The following is a 21,484-nucleotide window of genomic DNA, read 5'->3' on the forward strand; positions in this document are numbered from 1 at the left end:
TATTTTGGATGTAATGTGTTGATTACATCCACATATTTTTAATTTTTTCAATTATCTTTCTATTATTGATTTCAATTGTGGTTGAAGCTGACATGATGATTTTTATTCTTTAAATCTGCAAAGGTATTTTTTATGGTCAAGAATCAGGTATATCTTTGTGAATGTTGCATGTGAGCTTGATAAGAATGTGCATTCCGCTGTTGTTGGATAAAGTAGTCTATAGATGTCAATTATATCCAGTTGATTGATAGTTTTGTTGAGTTCAATATGGGCTTATTGATTTTCTGCCTGCTGGATATGTCCATTTCTGATAGAGGGGTTGAAGTCTCCAACTATGATAGTGTGTTCATCTATTTTTCCTGGCAGTTCCATCAGTCATTGCCTTAAAAAGTATGTGCTCTGTTGTTAGGCATATACACATTAAGGACTGTAATGTTTCTTGAAGAAATGGTCCCTTTATCATTTTATAATGCCCTACTTTACCCTTAATAACTTGCCTTGCTGTGAAGTCTGTTCTGTCTGAAATTAATACAGCCTCTCATGTGTTCTTTTGATCATTTTTAGGATGGTGTATTTTTCTCCATCCATTTACTTTTTTTCATCCATTTACTTTTAATCCATATGTTTCTTTATATTTAAAGTGGGTTTCTTAAATTCCATACATATGTGTTAGCATATGGTATTTGTCTTTCTCTTTCTGACTTACTTCACTCTGTATGACACACTCTAGGTCCATCCACCTCATTACAAATAGCTCAATTTCGTTTCTTTTTACGGCTGAGTAATATTCCATTGTATATATGTGCCACATCTTCTTTATCCATTCATCCGATGATAGACACTTAGGTTGTTTCCATCTCCTGGCTATTGTAAATAGAGCTGCAATGAACATTTTGGTACATGACTCTTTTTGAATTATGGTTTTCTCAGGGTATATGCCCAGTAGTGGGATTGCTGGGTCATACGGTAGTTCTATTTGTAGTATTTTAAGGAACGTCCATACTGTTCTCCATAGTGGCTGTACCAATTCACATTCCCACCAGCAGTGCAGGAGTGTTCCCTTTTCTCTACACCCTCTCCAGCATTAATTGTTTCTAGATTTTTTGATGATGGCCATTCTGATGGGTGTGAGATGATATCTCATTGTAGTTTTGATTTGCATTTCTCTAATGATTAATGATGTTGAGCATTCTTTCATGTGTTTGTTGGCAGTCTGTTTATCTTCTTTGGAGAAATGTCTATTTAGGTCTTCTGCCCATTTTTGGATTGGGTTGTTTGGTTTTTTTGTTATTGAGCTGCATGAGCTGCTTGTAAATTTTGGAGATTAATCCTTTGTCAGTTGCTTCATTTGCAAATATTTTCTCCCATTCTGAGGGTTGTCTTTTCATCTTGTTTATGGTTTCCTTTGCTGTGCAAAAGCTTTGAAGTTTCATTAGGTCCCACTTGTTTATTTTTGTTTTTATTTCCATTTCTCTAGGAGGTGGGTCAAAAAGGATCTTGCTGTGATTTATGTCATAGAGTGTTCTGCCAATGTATGCTAACACATATATATGGAATTTAAGAAAAAAAAATGTCTTTAAGAACCTAGGGGTAAGACAGGAATAAAGACACAGACCTACTAGAGAATGGACTTGAGGATATGGGGAGGGTGAAGGGTAAGCTGTGACAAAGTGAGAGAGTGGCATGGACATATATACACTACCAAACGTAAAACAGATAGCTAGTGGGAAGCAGCCACATAGCACAGGGAGATCAGCTCGGTGCTTTGTGACCACCTAGAGGGGTGGGATAAGGAGGGTGGGAGGGAGGGAGATGCAAGAGGGTAGAGATATGGGAACATATGTATAACTGATTCACTTTGTTTTAAAGCAGAAACTAACACACCATTGTAAAGCAATTATACTCCAATAAAGATGTAAATAAATAAATAAATAAATAAATAAAAATAAAAAAATAAAGTGGGTTTCTTGTAGAGAACATAGAGTTGCGTCTTGTTTTTTGGTCCACTCCATCAGTCTCTGTCTTTCATTTCATCCATTTAGATCACTAACATTAAATGTGATTATTGGTATAACTGGATAATATCTAACACGGTCATTACTGCTTTCTATTTGTTGCCCTTGCTCTTTGTTCCTATCTTTCTCTTCACTCCTTTCCTACCTTTTGAAGTTTAATTCCATTTAATTAAATGAAATTTCATTTCATTTTCTCTCCTTTATTAGCACATCAGTTATACTTCTTTTTTCACTTCTTTTAGTGGTTGCCCTTGAGTTTGCAATATACATTTACAACTAATGCAAGCCTATTTTCAAATAACACTATACCTCTTTGTAGGTAGTGTACCTTATAATAACAAAATAGTCTTATTTCCTCCTCTTTCCCACGTATCACTGCTGTCATTCATTTCACTTATATATAAACATACATACATATACATGCATTTCTTTTTGTTTCATTCTCAGGATTTCCATCTCTCTGCTTATGTTGCCCATCTGTTCTTGCATGCTGTCTAATTAATCCATTAGAGCCCTTAGCATAGTAATCATAGTTGTTTTAAATTCCCAATCTGATAATTCCAACAACCCTGTCATGTCTGGTTCTGATGCTTGCTCTGTCTCTTCAAACTGTGGTTTTTGCAATTGGTATACCTTGTAATTTTTTTTCTTGATAGCTGGACATGTTCTACCCAGCAATGGTTCCTGTGGCTGTTTCTGTTTGTGAGGCTCTGCTCTGGGAAGCTGTAACTCCCTGCATCTGCCTGTCTGTCTTTCCAACCTTGGGGGCAAGCACTTTGCCCTGTGTCCTCCCCTCTCTTACAGATCAAAGAAGAGTTGATTTTTCAGTCTTTTCAGGTTTTTGCTTATTGTTAGAACCAAGTGGTGACTCGCAAGCTCCTTATATGTGAAACTGAATTTTTTTATGCCCAGATAGACTTTTTTAGATTAGCTTCATTCTTTTCTGCCTTTGAAGCACTAATGAAAAACTTTAAATCTGCATGTTGCATTATCTCTCTCTCACACACACACACACACAAAACCCACAGGTAATATACTCGTTCTGTATTAGAAGTTAAAACAGGAAAAAACTATACTGTCGATTTCAAGATCATGGAAAAAAATGCAGTCAGTGCGCCTTACATTAATACTAACAGTACAAGTAGGGGAGGAACATGGGAATGTGCTGCTCACCAAAAAAATGCACCTTTTGGCTATTTATCAGTAAATCAATAATAAGTATATCAGAATATCACATTGATATTCTGGGTCATTATTACCTTCATATCTTTTTTTAAAATTCTAGAACATTTTTATAAAAATGTAACTTTTCAATGATGAAAAAAAATTCCCTTCACATCACTCACCAAAATAACTAAAAATAATTCTGAAGTTGCTGTATCAGCTAATAAAAGCCGATCAATTAGCCAATATTTGTTCCCTACTACATGCTTAATAGGGTGTTAACAAGAGTAGGAAGAAAGATGTTCAAAATTCACCACAAAAATGTATTTATAAAGATAGATTTGGGTTGAACCTGAGTATGAGTATTTTTTCAAAGGCCCCCCATAAGATTTTGATGGACAGCCAGAGTTAAGAACCTCTGGCTTTTAATAATAAAGTACAAACCACTTAGGCAGAGCTGATCAAAGCTCTTCATGTCCTGACCCCTGTCTATTTTTCATCCTTTATCTCCTGCCTCTCTCTTCCTTATAGTCTCTATCTATTCGTAACTATTTACCAGGACCCCGCGAAATGCTATTGTATTTTTTGCCAGGCCCTTGAACCTGTTATTCCATCTATCTGGAATAATTTGTAATCACTAGTCACCTAATGAATAATGACTAGTATTTTAACACTCAGCTCAAGCTTCTCTTCCTATATGAAGTCCTTCTTGATGCCTGAAAGTACATGTGACCACATCTTCCTTCCTTCAAAGCCATTGGTAACCTGTACCTACTTCCATCACCACACTGACAAGAAGTTGTCTCCACCCATTTGACTTTCCCTTCCTATTAGACAAGAAATTCATAAAGAACTACGTTTACTTATATTTGTATCCCTGACAAAGGGCCACTAGTAATATAGTTAATTGTGTTATTTCAAAGATAGTAAACTAGGTTTGATTCCAAAATTTTGTACATAACTTACTAGCTTATGACCTTGAGGAAATTCCTCAGACTCTCTATGAGGTAGCTGTCAAATTCAGTTGTCAAATTGGAATAATATGACTTACTTCCTAGTTTAAAGGAATGAAGCAATGCACAAAAGTCCTTAAAACATAGTAATCAGTAGATAAATATTAACTATTATATTATTGTGACTGTTGTTGTGTAGCCAAGTGTGTATATATATATATATATATATATATATATAGTATATTCCATTTATAAATTCTCAAAATAAAACTAAATAGGTGTTATTTTTGCTATTATATAGATAATTAAAACAAGGCTAAGACAGTAGCCATTTTCTAAGAAATTAATTTTAATAAGGCATAGGACTGGAATTCAGACCCAGGCTTATTTGATTGTGCAACATTGAACAGAGTAAAAATTAAACAAATATAACGAGATACATATCAAGTATCTTACCAAACTTTAACAGGAAGATATTTCTGCTTTATAGATTACCATTTCCTACCACTACTAAATCCAAGCAGAAACCTCCCCTTAACTCATCTTTAATCTCCTCTTAGAGTTGGAAGGACAAAAAAAAATTCAGGGTTTTTAGGCTATTACCCCTCTATTCTTGGCAATTCAGAGCAACTCTGGCATCTTGAGCTTTTATTGTCCCTAATATTTCAGAGCTAAGGTATCAATATACCTTCTAAGTATACACTTCCTACTTACTTCTAGCTCTCCCTTCTCATTTTTCTTTTCACTACATTTATTTTTGAACAGAAGAAACCTAGGTTATACATGACTTTCCCTAATTCCATGGCTGTTTGTTTTAATTAGAAAAATCTATGGGCAGAAGACCATGCACAGTCTCCATTATGGTCTTTGTGTAATAGCAATCATTTTTCTACATTTTTTCCTGTTTAATTCACTAGTAGTCAAGGCCTGGGTATATGCAAAAGTTATGCTCTACATGAACTGAAATACATGTGAACAGTCATCTAACAGGTACAGCAGAGATCTTCCTTAAGATTTTCTATCTTTCTCTCAAGAGTTATTAAGGATGACACTTTTTTGATATTTAAATAAACTTAATTTATACAAATTTATAATTTATGGTTCTCAGATCATGATGTTTTCCAAACATATTTAGTCATAGTCTGTTTCTATTTTGTTATTGGCAGTTTTGAAGGAAAATAATACTTTTAAGTACCTTTCTCAATGCCCTTACAAAGAGGCACATCAGGTTCCAGAAAAATGTTATTAGCTCTCTTAGTCTGGATTAGCTTTCCTAGTCTAGATCTCTTTTACATCCTAACAGATGATGTATTTATTCAATTATATGCAGGGAAACAATACAGTGTGTTGGTTAAGAATGTACGCTTTGGAGCTATAATGTGTAAATCCAAATCCTTACTCTGCATGTTAGTTTCATAGTGCTGCCATAACGAAGTACCACAACTGGGTTAGAACAACAGAAACTTACTGTTTTACGGTTCTGAGAGCTAGAAATCTTAGATCAAGAGGTCAGCAGGGTTGGTTCCTTCTGAGAACCATGAGGTAGAATCTGTTTCATGACTCTGTCCTAGCTTAAGGTTGTTTGCTGGCAATCTGTGGTGTTCCTTGGCTTGTAGATCCATAACTGCAATATCTACTTTAATCTTCACGTAGCCTTCTCCCTGTGTGCATGTCTATCTCCGAATTTCTCCCTTTTAATCAGTACACCAGTCATATTGGATTAGGGGCCCACCCTACTCCAGTAGGACCTCATCTAAACTAATTACATCTGCAACAACTTCATTTCCCAAAAAGGTCATATTCTTAGGTACCTGAGATTAGGACTTAACAATAGGAATTTGGGGGGGACTCAATTGAATGCATAACACTCTATTACCATTTAACACTGTGACAAGTTACTTAACCTATTTTGTGTCCTAATTTCCTTACCTATAAAACTGAGATAAAAATGATTAACTTTATGGGTTGTTGTAAAGATTACACAACTGAATACGTTGAAGTACTTAGAATGGTGCCTAGAAAGGAGTAACCACTCAAAAACTCAGAATTTATACTGCATTTGAACAGCTATTTCTGGGAAAATGTCCCATAGAAATGTAATTATTTTGAAATGAAACACTAGCAATCTTAAAATCCAAACCCCTTAAAACATCATTTACTATATATTTTTAAAATATAACATTTAGAGGCATATCAATTTTGTTTCTATAGTTTAGGAATTGGTTTATTTTTAAAAGCACAATAATTGTGTATGGAAGTTGGATCAATATTGGGCACAATATTTTGTGTCACAAATTTTCTCATGTTAGCCAGGCACACAGTAATGACCAGAATATTGTACAGTATTTTGAATGCACTGAAATTTTGTGTAAGCCACTTGGTAAAAGTCAAATTTCTTGTAAAGAAAAGGTTAGTTCAGGCCATCTATATTGTTTCGTTATCTTCTATACTGCAGGATAAGAGTTTTATCATAACAAGGGATATTTCAAATTGTACTTGAGTAAAAGCAAATATATGCTATCCTTTCGGGAGACTGGCTTCATGATTCTATTATAATATGTCTCCTAAATTGCTAATACTCTATTGAGGGTAGTAGTAATATGATGCCTAACTCCTCTGGGCTGAACTGAGAGACACTATAGACTCTAATTATAAAAAGTCATATTCATTTCATAATTGAGTTTTTAGTGTAAGGGCTGAAATTCTAAAAGAAGTTATTTGGATGATTATATTATACTATCAGTGATTAGACATGTGCTAGGTTTTGGCCACCCATTATCCATTCCACTTGTTTTAGTGACAGAATTTTTAAGGAATTCCTTGTCCCCCACAGTGTCCAGTCACGGTAAGGTTGTCAATCAAGGCGTCCTACTCTTTCTATGATGTAGGGGCTCATGACCCAATGTAGGCCATTCAGACTCCCTCTTGCAGAACTGATATTTTTAGCTGAGTAATACAATTATAGGGAAAAAAGGGTTGAAATCAATTCAGCCCAATGAGACTGATGATTAATTCCTGATGTCTAGATCCCAGGTGCTGCCCTGATTCTTATCCTTTGCTAAAGTTGGTTCTCTAGGAGTCTCTTCAGTTCTGTGGAATCATCTTATCCAAAGTCTTATAAATCCAACATTTATATTATAAATCCAATTTTTATTTATAAGATATCAAATTCCTTATAAATTTCTTTTCTGCTTATTTTAGCTAGCTTTAATCCCTATTTGCTTCAATGGATAAAGATAGGGATCCCTAAGTCAGGGTTTCTCAAACTATCTGCATCTACATTTAGCAGAGTGTTTATTAAAAATGAACAGTCCTAAACACTATCTTTAACACACTAAATCCAACTCTTTGGTAGTGGGGCTCAGCAATCTGTCATTTGAAAAAGTTCTTCAGCAGTTCTTATAGACATTAAGACTTGATAGTTGCTATGCTAGATCTGAATTGAGGGAAAATCAAAAGTAGTCCAAAAGGAGGAGTCTCTGGGGCTGAAGACTCAAACTGTACAGCTTCTCATTAGATACTTAAATTGTCATTATTGCTCATTAATCAAGACTGCTTGTACAGTGCCTAACAAGCAGTTTAAACATCTGGACGAATTAGTAAACAAACAAATGATAAACATACAAGCAAAAGCACACAGTAATGGGCCTTACAACCACAAAAATAATATATATAAAGAAAATGGGAGTAAAAATGGCATATTACTTAAAGTCATAACTATTAAATGCTAATTTTAAAAAGTTGTATAATCCAGTAAAAGAAATCCTTCTTTATAAATAATTTTCCAAAAAAATCTTCTATTCTTTTAAAACAGATTATCAATATTTATAAGTAATATAGGTTAAGTGTTTTAGAAATTTCTCTAGACATTAATGTAGAGGAACAATATTTAAATTCAATACCTTTGCATTTTTAATATTCTAGGAGTTGCCTGAAATTCTCCTTCTCATTTAGAAAGTACACTGATCTAACAGGCTTAAGGCCTGCTTTCTTTTTCCTTTGTGGTTACTAATTTGCTCTATCAGCTTTGCCAAGTAACTTAACGTCCATATAAATTCCATTAGTAAAATAAGTGCAGTAATTTATGGTGCTTACTTACTTTGGAAAGGTGGAATAAAAAGATAAAGTGGTAGAATTAAATTAATATACACAGTTGAAAAGCATTCAGTCTTTTTCTTCATTTTTCCTACTATGTCAAATCCTCCATCAACTGAAGATACATTTTTACAGGTGTATTAATGGGAGAGACTGCTGAGTACAAAACATTTTTGAGTTTTTCAGAGAAACATCCTCTTTAAGTACAAAGATGCTATCCATTTATTTTGAACTTAAATTAGAACTGATTTCTATTCTTGTTTTTCTGAAGTATAACAGAGTTTGATAAAATGTTGGAGGTGAAGATAGGGGAAATGGTTAACATCGCAGTCAAGCGAACAATTTCAAATAGAACGACAGACACCATCATTTTTAAACCATACTCTTGGCTACCCTAAACAAATCCCAGAATCTCCATCAGACTGCTCCTATTGCAAAGGCTTCCTTCCTTGTTCTCCTATCATCTCTCTTATGTGCTCTCTCAGTAGCAAAACAAGTTTTTCCACCATCTCACATTGAGGAATTTGGGACTCCTGTTGATGCACATGCCCTCATTGAAGAAATTTTTACAAATAAAGGAAGTTATGTCTCTATGAAGATGTTCCTATCTGGGGGCATTGACTTTGATGCCAATTCTTCAGTTTGATAAATAAGGCTGAAATGAAAAGTCCTGTATATAAATTTTGGCCTGTCTTTATCCATGCATTCCCCTAGAATTTAAATTCATAAAAGTGGAATTAATAATCTAAGTATATGAATATTTTTCAACTTTCTGCTTAACTGCTTTCTAGACATTTTACATCTTCAAAAGAAATGTTTGTTGTCATAGCACACTCTGAGGCATGATATATATTAACCTGAAGCCATAACACATCTAGAAAATACAGTTAAATAGGATGTGCAAAGAGTCTCTACACATTAAAAAAACTAAAAAATAACTGAGAAAAAGATTAATAGACATCACTCCATAAAATTATAAACTCTTCCAAAAAGATTAAGTGTTGAGAAATAATCACTGAGGAAGGAAAGTTCCTTGATTTCAGCTAGATATTCAGCCTAAATTCTTACTCAAATTCTCAACCCCCTTTCAACTTTTTCTAGCTTTTCCACTCAAGGAGTTTTTCCAAGCTACACAATATTGGAAGATTGTGTATGTATGTGGATCCAGCATAATGTCACACCTGCAGTAGAGCCACGTGCAAACGCTTTTTTGTCATCCTCATTCCATGTGGTAAATGTTCCTATAACTTGAGCCTACCTTTCCTCCCCCTCTTCTACCTACCTATAACTAGGTAGGTATCAGCCATTCTTGTTCATGTGAATATTAGATAAGTGAATTTGGGAGGATTTAGATTAAAATTGGAAGGTAAGAAACCCCACTTCAGCATAAGTTACATTAGTTACAACTGACCTTTTGTCAGGTAGCTTATCGTTTGTATATAAAGCACTATTAGAGTGACTGGTAAATGGGCATTTATTCCCCAACTGCCTATTGTTCAATGTGTGCATGTCATCAGAAGCAAATATTAGAGGGGAAAAACGATAAGTGGAAAAATTTGGAGGCTGAAGCCAATCTTGATATACAAACAGTAATAAACATAATTAAAGGTAACTTGGGGGAATACTTGGCATTAACATGACATATGTAAGTAGTATATAAAGAACTTACACATAAAAGAAAATCATAATCATTCCAATTTAAGACAAGCTAAAGAAGATAAATTTAAAATAGTCCATTTGCATGAAATATTCCCTAATTTTGCATTAGAAGAGAATTAAGTCCAAAATTTTTATAAGAAATTGAGAGCAACTGACTGAACAGGATAATCTTGGACCTGGACAATAAGTATATCAGAGACAAGTATATTAAAAAGAAAATTTATGGCTTTCTCCTTAGTTATATAGATACTATTTAAGCTTCCTACACTCTGGTGCCACATTAGAAGCAGAACTTCCAACCAAGCTAGTGTGCATTTGGAGGATGGGATCTATTCCATAATAAATATGGCATATGTGTGGTGGGATGTACTTAAAATCATAATGTTTTACAATTAAGATATCAAACCTCAAAAAATATCCTCAATCTAGTAAAGTCTGACAACAACTCAGATTCTCACAGCCCAGGCAAATCATCTGCTGGAGGAGAAAATACTTTAAAAACTTATGATACATACTCTAGCACAGAATTAAAATAATTTTTATGACATGGCAATACATGACCATATTCTAGGTATTGTGTAATGATTAAAGGAGAAGAAATATTAATCCAATCATAATATACCTTTATAAAGATATTTATTTTCATAAGTTAGAAATAACGCCTGCACTAGGGTATTGAAATAATGATCAGGGCAACAACAACAAACCTAGATGCTCACAAAGAGATGAGTAATTCATTAGGCTTTTTAGCAGATTTGTAATTTTTCAATTAATTATTTAAAGTCCAGCTTGTCAAAAGATCTGCAATTATTTCAATTATTATTTTAAATATATCTCTATGTTGAAGGACAGATGAGAACCATAAAATGTTGGATTTGAAAATAAGAATATTATTGTAATTTAGAAACTAAATTGACAGTTTTCAGTGCTTTTTGACATTATAAATGTACAAATCTAAATGTCAACCGCTAATCATGGATAATCTGCCATTGATTTTTCTCTGTTTAAAAATACCAAATTCTGGCAGCAATTTCTATGTTCTTCTACAGGCACATTTCTCAAATATAAAATACAGGATCTATCAAAGAGTAATTTATCTAATTTCTCAACATAAATGTTAAAGAATACTAGCAATTTCAAAGTTATGAAACACCTCTAAAAACCAATATTTAATAGAGGTAGGGAAGAGAATCACAATAAAACAAGAATGGTAAGAGATGGCAAGAAACTAGAGAAACATTTTTAATCTTTAAATTGCATATAGTGTAAATCATACAGATTTTACAATTTTACCATCATCTGAATATAATCAGTAGAGAAAACCACATACAATCCATTAAAATCAAGATTTTGTGTTGTTATAGTTTTTGTGCTGTTTAAAAGCAGCCACCATCATCAAACACACTATTTCTTAAAGAATATGATAAAACTTTTAATGAAAAAGCCAAGTGGTGCCATTTACTTAAAAACTCTATATATGGAATCTATTAAAAAAAATGGTTATGAAGAACTTAGGGGCAGGACAGGAATAAAGACGCAGACGTTGAGAATGGACTTGAGGACACGGGGAGGGGGAAGGGTAAACTGGGACGAAGTGAGAGAGTGGCATGCACATATATACGCTACCAAATGTAAAATAGATAGCTAGTGGGAAGCAGCCGCATAGCACAGGGAGATCAGCTGGGTGATTCGTGACTACATAGAGGGGTGGGATAGGGAGGGTGGGAGGCAGATGCAAGAGGGAGGAGATATGAGTATATATGTATATGTATAGCTGATTCAATTTGTTATAAGGCAGAAACTAACACCCCACTGTAAAGCAATTATACTCCAATAAAGATGTTAAAAAAAAAAAAAACTATGTTCAATCTAAGATATTATTCACTTGGATTTTATTTTTACCTATACAGAGAGTAAGTTTTAATCTTCAAGTGCAGAATAACTAATTCAAGGTACCTTAAAAATTGAAGTTTCCAGAGGAGTCACTTGTTTTAATTCTTATTGCTTATATATATTTATGATGATGAATCCTGATAAATGTGAGACTCATTTTCATTTCCCATATGTAACCCAAGATTCTTTTTTGTTTACAATTTTTAAAATTGTTTCCCTTTCTCTTTGCTATATTGCTAGTATTTAACTGTTAAGTATATCTCTTCAACTTTACAACGTTGTTCTTAATGTCAGGGGCCAGATCCTATTTCATTTCTAGCAGGCACACAAAGTCAGTGCCAATATAGGGTCATGGTCAACATACTGAATGAATATTTTTTCTCAATGTCTCCATATACTAATTCATAGATCAGTGAAAATGGTACTTTTACCTTTTCATCTCTGTAAACAATAGTTCATAGATGTGAACTTATCTATGGAACAGCTAAATCCATATTGCTTTGTCAATTATTCAATGACATATAAATAGACTCATTAGTTAAATCTTAAGCTCTCAGAAGTCCAGGGCAAAGTGACCCATCTTTAAGTTTTCTGTTCCCAGCACAGTGAAAAAACATAGTAGGTATCAACAGATTTCATTTAAAACTTGGATGAATATATACTTAATTTTGAACTAATTTGAGAATTCTAGGAAAATATATACAAATAAACCATATAGATTAAGAACTGAAGTGTTTATATATAAGTAATAAAAATAAAAATGAACAAAAACCCAAAGATAACTATATCTATATTACAATGGAAAAGTATTTCAGAACTTTATCGCAGAAACAGGATAAAAATTTCATCTGATTTTAAGGCTTCATAAATTCAGGGAAATTTTTCATTTAGCTTTAACAAGTACTTAAAACTCTAGAATACTAAACTTTAAAATAAATTCTTAAATTTTACTTTTGCTTTACTAGGTAATAGAGCTCTTGAAAATCTAAAAAAACAGTGCATATATATGCATGAATTTTTGGTCATAAACTAGTGAATATCATAAAGGTTCTTACACATGGAATTTTAAATAAACAAACTACCTGCTATTTTAATAACTGGGGTGAACTCTAGTTTTCTAAACTATAAAATGAAGTTATTATACTATAACACTTTAAGACAGTAAGTTATTATAATATAGGTACAATTTTTGCTCTAATATAGTATCATAAAAATAAAATTGGAGCATGTTATTTTTCACTTATTTTAAAACATGCTAAGCAATACGTTATACCAACAATATGCACTTCTGAAATTCTGTTTCTTTTTCAGATACAAGTTAGGATCTCTTTCTGACTGCTCCCTCATTAAATTGAACATGTAAAACAGCCAAGGAAACAGGGTAGTTTCCTCATTAAATGTTCTAGTGTTATGAAATTGTTGTGGCTACTGCAGTCTTGGGGTTTTTTGTTGTTGTTGATCAGACATTATAATTGTTAACAAGTGGACTAATGCATAGATTTTATTTAATTTTAGAAACTGACAAAAGTCTTATGATTTTGTGCAATGCTGTTAGTTTGCTCAACTCTTTCCTGTCACACATAATGGCAACTACTAATTATTTTCACTTGCATTCACAGTTTAAATGTTGTCTAAGTATACTTTAAATCCAGAAGGAGAGTGAAAGGAAATTTTCAGGATTTTTTTTTTTAAAGAGATTTAGCTAACGTTGTCTGTCATCAGGACATTTCTATACTTGCAGAGATAAGGCTCTAACCCACGACATTGTTTTATATATATATATATATATAAAACAAGAGAGACTTCTTAACCAATTAGGTTCATTTTAAAAATAGTACCATAATTCAGTTTTTCTCTCCCTATTTTTCTTTCATTTTGCATGTTTATAGCTACTTAGCTACTGTATTATATTTTAAAATAAACTTCAGTTGTCTTAGATATCAATTTTTAGAATAACATTCATTGGCCACTACATAGTTTAATTTTCTAATTAAATGCTTAATTTTAATTATTTTAGCAATATTAAAGTATCATAGCAATATAAGGAACAAATTTCTTCCTTTAAAAGTAAAAATTAAGGTGATATTGAGATATATTTCAACTCATATTTGGAGGCAATCATTTTAATTAGTTTTAGATAATTCTTATTTGGAATACATATTAATGTAATACCTTTTTATTTCCTAGTCATCAAAGGTAGGAAAGTTTTCATATATTGATTTTCTTAAATCATGTGTAAGTACTTTTCCTTATTCTATACATTATACCCTATGTTCTATACAAGAATGTGTTTCTCTTTGCAAGGCTCATGTACCACCAATATGAGTATTATAATGATAATCTGAAAGAATACATAATTATCCTACTGTTATGTTATTAGTAAGTTAACATAAGTAAATAAATTACGTACATAAATATCCCATATATCCACAGATACCTAACATTGTAAGAATAATACATAACTAATTCTACCTCCTGAACATTCAGTTTCTAAGGAGATGTTATATCTTCTATGATCAAAAAGTTAAGTACAACTTTACAACTGAAGTTATAAAATGAAATAGAAGGAATAGGGGTGATTTTTCATTTATATCCAGCAAGTTCAGATCATCAAACAGGCCAACAGCTAGAGGACACAGCAGTATCCTGGGAAAGTAGCTGAATCTATTTTTCAGTACATGGACTGAAAATACATACTTTCATCCCAGTTCCCACTCCAAAGCTTAATTAAAAGGTATGCTTGCTGCTATCTGAAACTGCAGAAACTAGCTTCTTCACCATTAACCATAGTTTTTAATAATAAATCCACCTTAAATAAACACACCATAAAAAGCTCGTCTAACATCCTTCAAACAAAATCTCCCTCTACCTGTCAGTCCATGGAAAGCCATTACAGATGTGAAATATTTATATTTTCTACGCATGGTTGTATTTTTAAATGCATATTTATGTTTACTTTTCATGTAATTAAATAGAATATATGCCCACCCATAAAACTAATATTAGAAGATCCTTGTGAAGCAATTTTACAAATAAACCACATGAAAGTGTTAGTAGTATTACTTTAGCCCCTTCCTTCTCTCCCTCATGATCTCATTTACTGTAAAATTCTTTATCTCATAAAAATCATCAAGTAATTAAAGAGTAAATATCAATTACTCAAGGATATATAACATCAACAGAGAAGACTGATTTTCTAAGGAACAGAGATTGTATGATAATCACTGTTGTAGACTTAGAACCTAGCATAATGCCTGACACAGGGAGATTCTTAATATGTGACTGTTGAGTGACTTATTTTTTTAACTTTGAGATAAACTGTAATGAAATAATAGAAATTACTTTCAAATAAGTGGTACATAAATATATTGAGAATTGAGCAACAGTACTTGTTACATGTTACCATATAACAAATGTGTTTTTAAAGTTTTTCTAATTAATTTTGGATCTAATTTTAAGAAAACAGAAAATTTTCCTGCCAGACTTGGAAAGAGACTGGAAACCCTTCACTGGATCATATATTCTGGGAGGGAAAGTTCTCCTTGAATTCTTATATATGGTAAGTACACTGCCTATCAAATAGTAGGCCTCTGATAAATATCTGTTTGAAGAACGAATGTTTTCACTCAGTTCTAGAATATTTATCATTGAAAAACAAAATTGTATATCCCATAAGAAGTCAATGTTTACTGAAAGGAAATCACTATAAAATATCAATAGTAGGGCTTCCCTGGTGGCGCAGTGGTTGAGAGTCCACCTGCCGATGCAGGGGACACGGGTTCGTGCCCCGGTCCGGGAAAATCCCACATGCCGCGGAGCGGCTGGGCCCGTGAGCCATGGCCGCTGAGCCAGCGCGTCCGGAGCCTGTGCTCCGCGACGGGAGAGGCCACAACAGTGAGAGGCCCGCATACCGCAAAAAAAAAAAAAAAAATATATATATATATATCTATCTCAATAGTATTCTCCAGAACATTCTAAGCACTAAAGTAAAATATAAGATTTACAATGTTTGAATATTTATATTTAAGAATATTTAGAAATGTTTAAATGAAGCATTTCCAGAGTATGAATTTTCTAAATATATACAAAGTATATATGACTAAGTTAGGAATTTTTATGATTCTATTTAATGATTACATTCATAAATTATTATTATAATGCAACTCACTGTAATGAATAATAACTGGTCAGGGAAATTTTTTAAATTACATGCAATATACTGTTGTTTAGTGGAGAGCCTAATAGTTTCTTCCCTCATCTTAAGATCTCATTTTCTGGATCTCTTATAGGCTTTCTGAACGTGTATTTGTTTCTCTTCATTGAAACAAAATGCAGAGATAAAAGAAGACTAATAGAAAATATGTGAAACACGCTTATTTGATATCTAGTATCACTTACATTTTTGTTTTCAGTAACAGTAATCTGATCATAACAAAGATGAACAAAACTGGTGCATAAGCCAAACTTCCAAATATTGCTCTATATTTTAATAGACTCTGTTGGATTACCATATTGCTTTGTGAAGATGTCTCCGCCCATGTGTGCCATTATCCACTCTGACAAAAAACAACTATATATGGAAAGTTGTCATGTCAAAAATGCATTAAAAAATTTCATTTGTTGATCCAATATGAGTGTACAATGTTATGTACAATGGTTTGACAATGGTTTGAAATAGTAAAACTGTTAAGATTATATTTTAAATCATAGTCTGAGCTGAATAGAGTGGAAAGTGGGCCTCACCCCACCCCTCCTATACTCTGTCAATTATCAATTATAAGCAAGGTCATTTTTACGGGGAGTAATGGAAAATTTTTTCAGCCCTTTGGAAAAGAAGTGATATGTTGAATATCTACATTTATTTTTCTGTAATGATAAGATGATCCCATAATCCTAACTCCAAAATGTATCTCAAATCCATCTTCTCCCCATCTCACTACCACCACTCTAGCCAGGCCACCATACCCCACCCCCCAGGTAACTGCAACAGACTCCTAATTCTACTCTTGCCATCTTCCAATCATCTCTTTGCTCACTAGCCATAACGCTCTTAAAATGAAAAATGGTTAAAATCTCTCAATAGCTTCCCATTTTACCTAGGATAATATTAAAACCCAGTTCCTTTCCATGGCTTGTTTTCTTCTCTGTGGTATCTGGTTCCTCACTATCTTTCAAACCTTACTTTGTGCTAAATCTCTTCCTTGCTCAGTAAGGTCCAGTCACACTGGACTTACTTCTTCAAACGTGTCAAGCTCATTTCCCTTCAAGGTCACTGACCAGGCAATTCCCTTTACCTAGAATGCACTCCTTCCCATTCTGTACAATTAGCTCTTTCTCATCCTTGAGAATGTGGCTTACATGTCACCTCCCAGATAGGCCTTTCCAACCATCACATTTAAAATAGCAGGTCCCTCCTTTTATTTGCTCAGTGCCTGTATTCTTTCCTGCACAGCATATAGTTTCATTTACTTAAATATTTTTTTGTCAGTCTCCCTTACTAGAAAATAAATTCCATGAGGGCATTTATAAAGTCTGCCTTACTTATTCTTTTTCTCTTCATCATCTAAATATTAAACTCGAAAACACAGTACTCAATAAAATAAGGCAAAAGTTGAGGTAATATAATTTCCATTTTTTAAAGAACTAATGTCAGTCTAATGAAATTGCAAGTTGATCAGAACACTATAGATGTAGTATATTAAATTATGTTGCACAATTTTTATATGTATGATATAATATATATAATATTTATTTTAAAATAACACTGTGGATGTATAAACAATTTTTTTTTTTTTTTCCGGTACACGGGCCTCTCACTGTTGTGGCCTCTCCCGTTGCGGAGCACAGGCTCCGGACGCGCAGGCTCAGCGGCCATAGTTCACGGGCCCAGCCGCTCCGCGGCATGTGGGATCTTCCCGGACTGGGGCACGAACCCGTGTCCCCTGCATTGGCAGGCGGACTCTCAACCACTGCGCCACCAGGGAAGCCCTGTATAAACAATTTAATCCTTCCGTACAAATTTAGTTTGATTACATGATTGACAAAGTACACTGAACAAAGTCAATCCCTTTTCATTACTTAACTATATGTACTGATCTCCACCATATTTATACTCCCAAGAAATGTTGAGTCAAGAACACAATGAAGAAACTTCTATTACTTTGGGGGTTCAGTTGACTATGTACACTGTAAAATAAGATCTGTTCTCTCGCCATTTAGGACAAATGAAATATATAGTCAGAAGTACTCATATGTGTGAAAAGAAAAGAATGAAAGAGAAAGATTGAGATATGGTGCTTGTCATAGGGAAAGAGGATTGTTGGAAGGAAATACAAGAAATCTATGATGCCTTTTGCACTTAAGTTATTTATACCAGCAGTGATTAGTGAAGAAGGGAATTTCAACTCTGGTATTTTTCTCAATATTTAATTTTGTAACATAAAAGTAATACAAATTCCTTATTAGAAAAGTTGAAAATATTAAAAATGTAAAATGATGTTATTTAACCACTAATTTTAGATATATATTTTCCCCTTGGGAAAATCTCAATTAAAACTGCTTTATTCATGTTATTCCTAGTTTGAAGAAGAGATCCTTAAAGAACAATGTATAATTTTTGTGTCAGAAAAAATTTTTAGACAGTGTTATCCCAAACCCAGAGCAAAAAACATTTAGGTGATCAATGCATATCAATGATATTTTATATTTCTATTTTAAACACTAATCATAATGACTAATTACACAATGGCTTATTTCAATTTGTAAATGCATAATAAAATTGCATTCTAGGTTGTTTTTATACTTATGGTAAATAAGAAAACATGAGATTACAATCTGCACCTTTACAACTATAGTTTATTGCTGAAAATAAATTTTATATAAGTGAAAGGTCTTTTAGAAATATTCTTTATAAATCATTCAGTTTTCCTTATTTAACACAACGTTAAATATTTTCCGTAAAGTTCACTCTTGACCTTTCCGAAAATATTTCAATTCCTCCCCTCCAATAAATATTAGAACAACAGACTTATAGTTTGTGAACAACACTTATGGAAGTTCAACTAATTTGGGGCTATGAATTTTATTAAGCAGATATTTTTCTGCTCACCTGTGTTCACCTGTATTTACACACAACTTAGTGTATTTTACACTCAATTCATTCAAATTAATAAATTCAATGAAACTAATGATTCAGACTACTGTTTTCCTTGTTTATTTCATTTGTCACTGAATTTCCTGGGTGCAGGAGAAAGATCAATTCACACAATCTTGGTAGTAAAATGAGCTCTCTAGACTCTCATATTCAAACCATATTTTGATTTAATATATTATTTGAGTATTGATTATTTTGGGAAACATGAGTCACACCCTGAGAGATGCATCAACTCTTAGACTAAAGCAGAGTAATCTCTGAATTAATGGATCCCTGGTGGCTACTAACCACTGTTATTGATACACCTGGTTACTTACATATGAAACAAGATTGTATTTTATATTCTCCTAAGTATCCTACTAGTACGGAAATAAAAGTTTACATATATTAAGAGGGTAAAATCTGTTATTTTTACATAAAAATTACCAACACGAAATAAATACTATGGTTTTAAATAGAGGGAAAACTAATGGAATAAGAGAAATCTGAGTACAAATCATGCTTTCACTTACTTAATCAGATGAAGTGATCTAGGAAGCAACTCTACTTTTTGATGGATTCAAGGAGGTTTGGGTAACAGGAAAAGAGAGTCAAACTGATTTGTCTTTATAGTGCAGAGCTTCACAGCAGTTAAAAAAACAAGAGAAGAGATGCTTCCTGTACTCAAGTTACTCTTAGCACCATCTTAAGCACCAGGTTAAAAATGAGGTAGTTCACTTTTTTGATAGTTTTACTATGCCTACGTATGGAAAACTAGGAAATGGGAAGAGGGTGATTCCTTCATTCAACCATGAAAGATTTTATATGATTTGGTAAAAATTGATAAATAACATTAAAAAGTTTACCTTGTGAATATCCTTAATGAGAAGGCAAATTAAATAAAAATGAAATTTTACCCTCCATAACAAATTTAAAAATAAAACATGAATTCCATTAGCTCTTAGGATGAAAAGTTACTAGGAAAATGAATACGATATCCTTAAAATTAACTATTCATCATATTACTGATGTTTATTATTATGTGTAAAATCTGATTTATATTTTACATTAGTATTTCTATATTGTGTACATACTATAATAATTCTGTAATACCTCATGTTTTCAATGTTTACAAATTGGTAAGATATGTTGATTCATGTCATCTATTTATGAAGCTACAAATAAGAAAATATCCCCCAAGTGTTCATAAAAATAACATTTTGAAGTTCCACATTTTATTAACTATTAGCATGATGATTTCAGTATTCGAAAATTATCTCAAAGTATTATTAGGCATAATTTCTAATCACTATGACTTTAGGCTGTAAAAAGCATTTTATGAGGAATCATTTGTGTCTGATGAAAAAAATCTGAGCATATTTTCTCTATAATCTTCTGTTGAAGAACTCCTCTAAATTTTACCCAACTTAGCCTTTAGGCACTATATTAGCCAAGTGTAATGCATAGCCTGTGTTTTTAGTATGTTAGTGCAAGTTCAAATTAAGAGTTTTAGGAGACTACCTTTACTTATCTTATTTAATTGTTGGGTAAACTGAGTAATACTAACACTGTTAAGCTAACTTATAAAAACACACATAAATTACATATAATTGGTAAATATTTAATTAAAATGTCTTTTAAAAGTATGAGAAAGTCATTAAAATAGATAAAAATTACTGCAAAATGTTAACAAACAACTTCTCTATGTCCTTAAATTTAATATGAATAGCTGAAATGTCATATTTTAACATTTGACACATTTTGGTAGAATGGCACTTTAGTCATGTGAAGAGGGTAACATGTGTTTTATTTATGTTGGTATCCTCAGGGCCTTGGATGGTTACCAGCACTTAATGAAAAAATATATGTTGTTTTAGGGAAATGATTGCAAGGAAATAACTGTTAAAATATCTCTAGTAAACTTTACTTCAAAGTATACATCTCTTTAGTAGCCCTAGACACATTTGGTACAACATAAATGTCTGATCTTCCAATTATTAAAAATTTCCTCTCTCCTTTCAATGAAAAGGTCAAATAATTACGTTATTTTTAACAATCTTCTATTTTCAGAGGTAGATTAAGTAACTACCCCTTTGATATTTAATGCCAATATTCCTTGAAAACAAATAAGGGATGTGTTTGAAGGTATACACCGCCATAGGAGAGTATGGCACTATAGGTGGTACTCATATGATACATCCTCACAGGCATGATGGTTGTGTAGGATTTTCAAATTGACATATGCATTTGTGATTGCAATTTGGCAGGTCAAAAAAACAAAGAGAAAGAATTAGAAAAACATGTCAAAAGTACCAGTTGTATAAATGAGAACAACTGAATACTGATTCTGAATAATTCTAACAAATTGGTCATACATGTTGATAACAAAGAGAAGGCTGTGTTGTTTTGCCTTCTCTCTCAACCTTCTCACCCTCGCAAAAACAGTGCACACTTTCATGTCATCTGACCTCCATTTATATACCTGCAAATTATTTCGAAGCCTTATATGTTGAATGGTAACTATAATTGAAGTTGTATATTTGAAGTATTTGTAAAAGTGTGACATAACAGGT

The 21,484-nt window shown here is 32.8% G+C and overlaps 1 protein-coding gene across 2 annotated transcripts in view; it reads right to left on the reverse strand.

The window, feature by feature from the left end:
• EPHA6 (EPH receptor A6) overlaps positions 1-21,484 on the reverse strand; it is an 893,594-nt gene that overhangs the window by 869,563 nt on the left and 2,547 nt on the right. The gene's annotated exons all lie outside the window — the stretch shown is intronic.

This window comes from Orcinus orca, chromosome 5, assembly GCF_937001465.1.
Source record: "Orcinus orca chromosome 5, mOrcOrc1.1, whole genome shotgun sequence".
In the NCBI taxonomy this organism is placed as follows: Eukaryota; Metazoa; Chordata; class Mammalia; order Artiodactyla; family Delphinidae; genus Orcinus; species Orcinus orca.